This window comes from Oncorhynchus masou, chromosome 10, assembly GCF_036934945.1.
Source record: "Oncorhynchus masou masou isolate Uvic2021 chromosome 10, UVic_Omas_1.1, whole genome shotgun sequence".
Lineage (NCBI taxonomy): Eukaryota > Metazoa > Chordata > Actinopteri > Salmoniformes > Salmonidae > Oncorhynchus > Oncorhynchus masou.
In genome coordinates, this window is record NC_088221.1 from 39,192,090 (window position 1) to 39,199,677 (window position 7,588).

The 7,588-nt window shown below is 43.2% G+C and overlaps 1 pseudogene; it reads right to left on the reverse strand.

Moving 5' to 3' along the window:
• Positions 1-629: 629 nt before the first annotated feature.
• On the reverse strand, positions 630-5,482 carry LOC135546990 (gamma-crystallin M2-like; annotated as a pseudogene).
• Positions 5,483-7,588: the final 2,106 nt, after the last annotated feature.

Genomic DNA, 7,588 nt, shown 5'->3' on the forward strand with positions numbered 1-7,588 from the left:
GTTAGTCTGTAATAGGTTTTGATTATCTGCAAGGAGTTTATAGTCTGCAGTAAGTATTGATAGTCTGTAATAAGTTTTGATTATCTGCGGGGAGTTTATAGTCTGCAGTAAGTATTGATAGTCTGTAATAAGTTTTGATTATCTGCGGGGAGTTTATAGTCTGCAGTAAGTATTGTTAGTCTGTAATAGGTTTTGATTATCTGCGGGGAGTTTATAGTCTGCAGTAAGTATTGATAGTCTGTAATAAGTTTTGATTATCTGCGGGGAGTTTATAGTCTGCAGTAAGTATTGTTAGTCTGACTGCAATAAGTCATGATAGTTGCAGCATCCAATCTTTGCATGACTGAAGTTAATTGAATTGACTCCTTTCTAACCCATTAAAGTCATTTTAATTAATAAAATATACCCCTTGATTTAGAAGAATTATGAATTTTGCATCATAAGTGAATGATTTCTTTATTTTTAAATTTACATATCTTGAAAACGTTTTTTGTGACTATGACAACAATGGACTACCGAAACGAATACCAAAAGAAAGACAGAGGTTCATCTATCATTTGAAGACAATGTTTTAATTGTTTTAATAAATGTGAAATAAGTATTATTAACAGGCATGTAGTGAGGCAACTCTAAAAGTTCTGAACGTGGCAGATGGACCCCACTTTAGGGTGCATGGCGTTCCACTCGGTGAAGCGGCGGTACTCTGCCCTCTCCAGCAGGTGCTGGCGGCCGCGGTAGTTGGGGTGCTCGTAGAACACCACATCGCGGTGACGCCAGTGCTCGGGGAGGTTAGGCTTGGCTTCGCTGAACTCCATCATCTGACCGGCAAAGTCAGGACGCTTATAGAGGCAGATCCTGAACATGCCAGAGGTCTAGAATACAAAGAGGGAACAGAGAGGGTATTTGTATTTATTATGGATCCCCATTAGCTGCTGCCAAAGCAGCAGCTACTCTTCCTGGGGTACGGCAAAATTAAGGCAGTTTATACCATTTTAAAACATTACAACACATTCACAGATTTCACAACACACTCAGGCCCCTATTCCACCACTACCACATATCTACAGTACTAAATCCATGTGTATGTATAGTGCGCATGTTATCGTGTGTGTGTGTGTGTGTGTGTGTGTTATCGTGTGTGTATGTTATCGTGTGTGTGTGTGTGTGTATGTTATCGTGTGTGTGTGTGTGTATGTTATCGTGTGTGTGTGTATGTTATCGTGTGTGTGTGTTATCGTGTGTGTGTGTTATGTGTGCGTGTACGCGTATGTTATCGTGTGTGTGTGTGTGTATGTTATTGTGTGTATGTTATCGTGTGTGTGTGTATGTTATCGTGTGTGTGTGTGTGCGTGTGCGTATGTTCGTATGTTATCGTGTGTGTGTACGTTATCGTGTGTGTATGTTATCGTGTGTGTGTGTGTGTTATCGTGTGTGTGTGTATGTTATCGTGTGTGTGTGTGTGTGTGTGTGTGTGCGTATGTTATCGTGTGTGTGTATGTTATCGTGTGTGTGTGTGTGTATGTTATCGTGTGTGTGTGTGTGTGTGTGTGTGTGTGTGTGTATGTTATCGTGTATGTTATCATGTGTGTGTGTGTGTGTGTGTGTGTGTGTGTGTGCGTGTGTGTGTATGTTATCATTTACATTTAAGTCATTTAGCAGACGCTCTTATCCAGAGCGACTTACAAATTGGTGAATTCACCTTATGACATCCAGTGGAACAGCCACTTTACAATAGTGCATCTAAATCATTTGAGGGGGGTGAGAAGGATTACTTTATCCTATCCTAGGTATTCCTTGAAGAGGTGGGGTTTCAGGTGTCTCCGGAAGGTGGTGATTGATTCCGCTGTCCTGGCGTCGTGAGGGAGTTTGTTCCACCATTGGGGGCCAGAGCAGCGAACAGTTTTGACTGGGCTGAGCGGGAACTGTACTTCCTCAGTGGTAGGGAGGCGAGCAGGCCAGAGGTGGATGAACGCAGTGCCCTTGTTTGGGTGTAGGGCCTGATCAGAGCCTGGAGGTACTGCGGTGCTGTTCCCCTCACAGCTCCGTAGGCAAGCACCATGGTCTTGTAGCGGATGCGAGCTTCAACTGGAAGCCAGTGGAGAGAGCGGAGGAGCGGGGTGACGTGAGAGAACTTGGGAAGGTTGAACACCAGACGGGCTGCGGCGTTCTGGATGAGTTGTAGGGGTTTAATGGCATAGGCAGGGAGCCCAGCCAACAGCGAGTTGCAGTAATCCAGACGGGAGATGACAAGTGCCTGGATTAGGACCTGCGCCGCTTCCTGTGTGAGGCAGGGTCGTACTCTGCGGATGTTGTAGAGCATGAACCTACAGGAACGGGCCACCGCCATGATGTTAGTTGAGAACGACAGGGTGTTGTCCAGGATCACGCCAAGGTTCTTAGCGCTCTGGGAGGAGGACACAATGGAGTTGTCAACCGTGATGGCGAGATCATGGAACGGGCAGTCCTTCCCCGGGAGGAAGAGCAGCTCCGTCTTGCCGAGGTTCAGCTTGAGGTGGTGATCCGTCATCCACACTGATATGTCTGCCAGACATGCAGAGATGCGGTCGCCACCTGGTCATCAGAAGGGGGAAAGGAGAAGATTAATTGTGTGTCGTCTGCATAGCAATGATAGGAGAGACCATGTGAGGTTATGACAGAGCCAAGTGACTTGGTGTATAGCGAGAATAGGAGAGGGCCTAGAACAGAGCCCTGGGGGACACCAGTGGTGAGAGCGCGTGGCGAGGAGACAGATTCTCGCCACGCCACCTGGTAGGAGCGACCTGTCAGGTAGGACGCAATCAAGCGTGAGCCGCGCCGGAGATGCCCAACTCGGAGAGGGTGGAGAGGAGGATCTGATGGTTCACAGTATCGAAGGCAGCCGATAGGTCTAGAAGGATGAGAGCAGAGGAGAGAGAGTTAGCTTTAGCAGTGCGGAGCGCCTCCGTGATACAGAGAAGAGCAGTCTCAGTTGAATGACTAGTCTTGAAACCTGACTGATTTGGATCAAGAAGGTCATTCTGAGAGAGATAGCGGGAGAGCTGGCCAAGGACGGCACGTTCAAGAGTTTTGGAGAGAAAAGAAAGAAGGGATACTGGTCATCGTGTATGTTATCATGTGTGTGTGTGTGTGTGTATGTTATTGTGTGTGTGTGTATGTTATCGTGTGTGTGTGTGTGTATGTTATCGTGTGTGTGTGTGTATGTATGTTATCATGTGTGTGTGTGTGTGTGTGTGTGTGTGTGTGTGTGTGTGTGTGTGTGTGTGTGTGTGTGTGTGTGTGTGTGTGTGTGTGTGTATGCAAGTGTCTGTGCCAATGTTTGTGTTGCTTCAGTCTCCGCTGTTCCATAAGGTGTTTTTGATCTGTTTTTTACATTTAATTTTACTGCTTGCGTCAGTTACTTCCATGTAGTCATGACTATGTATATACCCATGCTCATAACTTTAGCTGTTTTAAGGCATTGCATATCTAGATTAGATTTCACGTTTGGATATACGTAATCAGTAATCCACTAGGTGTAACGCTCGTTGTCCTCCTCGGGTGAGTAATGGGAAGGATCAGACCAAAACGCAGCGTGGTAAGTGTCCATGTTAATTTTAATAAATAAACTGAACACTGCAAAAACCAAAAAACAACAAAGAGAGCATGTGTCATGCATAGGTGTAATAGGTGGCAGGGAAGTCAGGCGCAGGAGAGTCAAACTGAGAGTCAAATGGAGTCTTTTAATAAAGTTCTAAGAGTATGCTCCATAACAATAAATGTACAAACAAACCAAACATGGGTACGAGGACCCGACAGGAATTGTATGCACCTATACAACAATCACACTATACTGACAATAAAACAATCTCTGACAAAGACATGAGGGGAAACAGAGGGTTAAATACACAACAGGTAATGAATGGGATTGAAAACAGGTGTGTGGGAAGACAAGACAAAACCAATGGAAAATGAAAAAAGGATCAATGATGGCTAGAAGACCGGTGACGTCGAACGCCGAGCACCGCCCGAACAAGGAGAGGCAACGACTTCGGCAGAAGTCGTGACAGCGTGAACGAAACAAAACAGTTCTGTAAGGTGAAGACACACTAAACAGAAAACAACTACCCACAAACACAGGTGGGAACAGGCTACCTAAGTATGGTTCTCAATCAGAGACAACGATAGACAGCTGACTCTGATTGGGAACCATACCAGGCCAAACACAGAAATACAAAACATAGAATGCCCACCCCAACTCACACCCTGACCAAACCAAAAATAGAGACATAAAAAAAGGTCAGGACATGACACTAGGCTACAGTAGGAATCATATGTTATGTTTTCTTTCAATACCTGGTTAATGGATTTGATTGAATGCAATACAGCATATTCAGGTCATTTGGTTGTACAGTATGATTGATGAGATAGTGGGTAGAGCTATTGTGGGAAAATGCTACGTGGAGATATGCAACGTTTGGTTCCACATGATGTGGCTACTGAGCGGTGGCAGTTATTTTTGAATTTTATTTGGGGAAGACACTTGACACTCTTTCTCCAAGAAGCATCCTCCAGAGCTCTAACATAAAGAAACGGTGTTTTCTAGGTTTTGAGTTGTGTGAAGCTTTTTGATCTTATCTACTATTTCTGTGTATTTATCAGTCTCCTCATAAGACTGCCGTTCGGCTGCACAGGACACATGTAACACGCAGGTTTGTGCGTGCCAACCTCTGTGTGCGCATGTGTATGATTGAGAGAGGAGGGTTGAGAGAGGTAGGGAGAGATCATTTAAAAAAAAGTGGAATTACATTCTCTATTGGCATTAACCCAAACCAACGCTGCCCGGCATGGCCCCCAGTCTTGAAGCCAAACCCTTGGCCTCCTGGGTGGGACTTAGATTGCGGATGATGCGGCAGGACCTGATGCTGTTATTGTAGCCCATCCAGCTCTGGTAGTCAAGGTACTCCCCCCTGGTCAGGATGTACTGAGAGCCCAGGTAGTCAGGCCTCTCGCACAGCACCCAGTTCCCATTCTCCACCCGGATGGAGTTGCAGTGGCTAAAGTGGGAGCTCAGCTCAGGGCAAATCGCTACTGCATTCAAAGTGGTGACCCTGGAAGTTTTCGTCCTCATAGAAGATGATCTGTGGATTGAGAAGAAGGGAAGTGGGTGAGTACCCTTGAGAAACCAAACTGATCTTGCGATAGCTCACATTTTGTTTAACTTTAAGACAAACTAAACGTGAGCACAGTGGTCAGTCTGCTTGACCAGGCTAGTGGGTGAGAGTATGCAAGTTAAATTAGATGGTTGCATATTTTCTGAAACTTTCACAAAGTTCCCAGGATAACCAGAAATCCTGGTTGGAGGATTCCTAGTTGGATTTCAGGTTTTCTGAAAAACCAGGGAACATGGAAAAGATTCTGGAGTTTTGCAACCCTGTTAGGTATGAATATAGGGGTGGTGTCAAAAGGAAAACGACAGTTAAATGACCTTTCTGATGCGGTCCATGATTGGGGCTTAACCCTGACTTTTTTTGATAACTGAGTGTTTATACCCCCCCTATCATATACAGTAGTATCGCTACTGGCATGGACCATATTTATATATGTGGGACATTGAAATGCAATGCCAGGGGAATCATTGTCATTTGAATAGCCTCAGCATTGTTATCGGCACAATAGCTGATGTGGCAAATGTTTTAAAAGTGCACCCACTTTATACAATGTTTATCCGGTAATTGTATACCAGCTGACCTTTCGATCATACAACGCCGATTCCAGAAAATGATTTATTGATTAATTAAATTGTTTTCTGGGCGGCTTCTGGCCACATGGCTCTGTCCTGTAAGCTTTAACATTTGCAATGGAACTGATAGGCACATTTCCAACAGCCATCATGCCCCACCCAACATCTTGGCTACTGTACAGCACACCACATTTAATGTAGAATGAGTCTACCAACATGGAGTTACTCATATAGAGTAGAAGGATTATAATCTTAGTCTTGGAATGCCCTTACAGTTCAATACACCTCAAGATTCCAACACCCATGCCCCACCCTCCATCTACAACATCTAGAACGAGTCGGGGTTGGCTAACATTGGGGTTCTCTTAACTCATATGGAGGATTATAATTTCTGATCAGTGTTCTTGTAGTTAATCACACTAAATGCCTTTACACCTGATCATGTATAGGTTCAGCATTGGGCAAGAATCTAAATGACAGTCTCACAATGTACAACTTCAATCAATGTTCAATATAACTGTTTATTAAAGATTTATAAGCTAATAATTCATTTAAAACTACTAAATTCACTACTAACAGGTTTTAACACTTCATATATTTTTACACTTGTAAAGTGTTTCTAGTAGAAGTACGTTTTTGAAAATGTACAACTTCGTGGTATGTTTTATATATCTGTCTTATTTTAGAACCAACGCTGGAGATGAGCACAGACATTTGAACAGGACAGGTCCCTCTCCTCAGGCCCTCCAGGTAACATAACGACATACAACAATTAATGCAGAAGTGAATGCAATGAATCACTGATGCGCGTGGCGAGGGAAGCAGGTGGGAATTGATGGGAAATGATGTAAATATATCACTAGCCACTTTAAACAATGCTACCTTATATAATGTTACTTACCCTACATTATTCATCTCATATGCATACGTATATACTGTACTCTATATCATCGACTGCATCCTTAGTAATACATGTATCACTAGCCACTTTAACTATGCCACTTTGTTTACATACTCATCTCATATGTATATACAGGGACCCTCTACCATCTACTGTATCTTGCCTATGCTGCTCTGTACCATCACTCATTCATATACCTTATGTACATATTCTTTATCTACTTACACTGTGTATAAGACAGTAGTTTAGGAATTGTTAGTTAGATTACTTGTTGGTTATTACTGCATTTGTCGGAACAATAGCACAGACATTGAACAGGACAAGAACACGTCAGCATTAACATCTGCATACAACCATTAATGTATGTGACAAATAAAATTTGATTTGATTGATTTTAGGTGTGCGTCATGATGGTGGCAGGAATGTGTAATGCAGGGCAGCCTGGTGCCCTCGAGTGCCAGGGAAGGAGAGCAGGAACAGGCATGATAAGTTAGGCCATTTATACCCAACTTCATATTTGCTTGGACTTAATAATAATTTCTACCTATGCAAATTGCATATTTCAATCAGGATTTAAAACTCTCTCCAGCAAAGTACTTTGATACCTAAATGGATGTTTCAAGTTTCAAGTTTTAATGTCACGTGCACAAGTACAGTGAAATGCCTTTCTTGCATGCTCCAAACCCCAAAATGCAGAAATGAATAGCACTAAAAAATAACATAAGGTAGAACAAAAACACAAGAAATGAAAATAAGAAAACGAGAAAGTAAGCTATATCCAGGGTCAGTTCCAATACCATATTTACAATGTGCAGGGATTTATTTGTATTTTTTATTTAAGTAAGCAAGTCAGTTAAAAAAAATATTATTTACAATGATGTCCAAACCTGAACGATTGGGCCAATTATGCCCCACCCTATGGAACTGCCGATCACGGCCAGATGTGATACAGCCCGGGGTCAAATCCA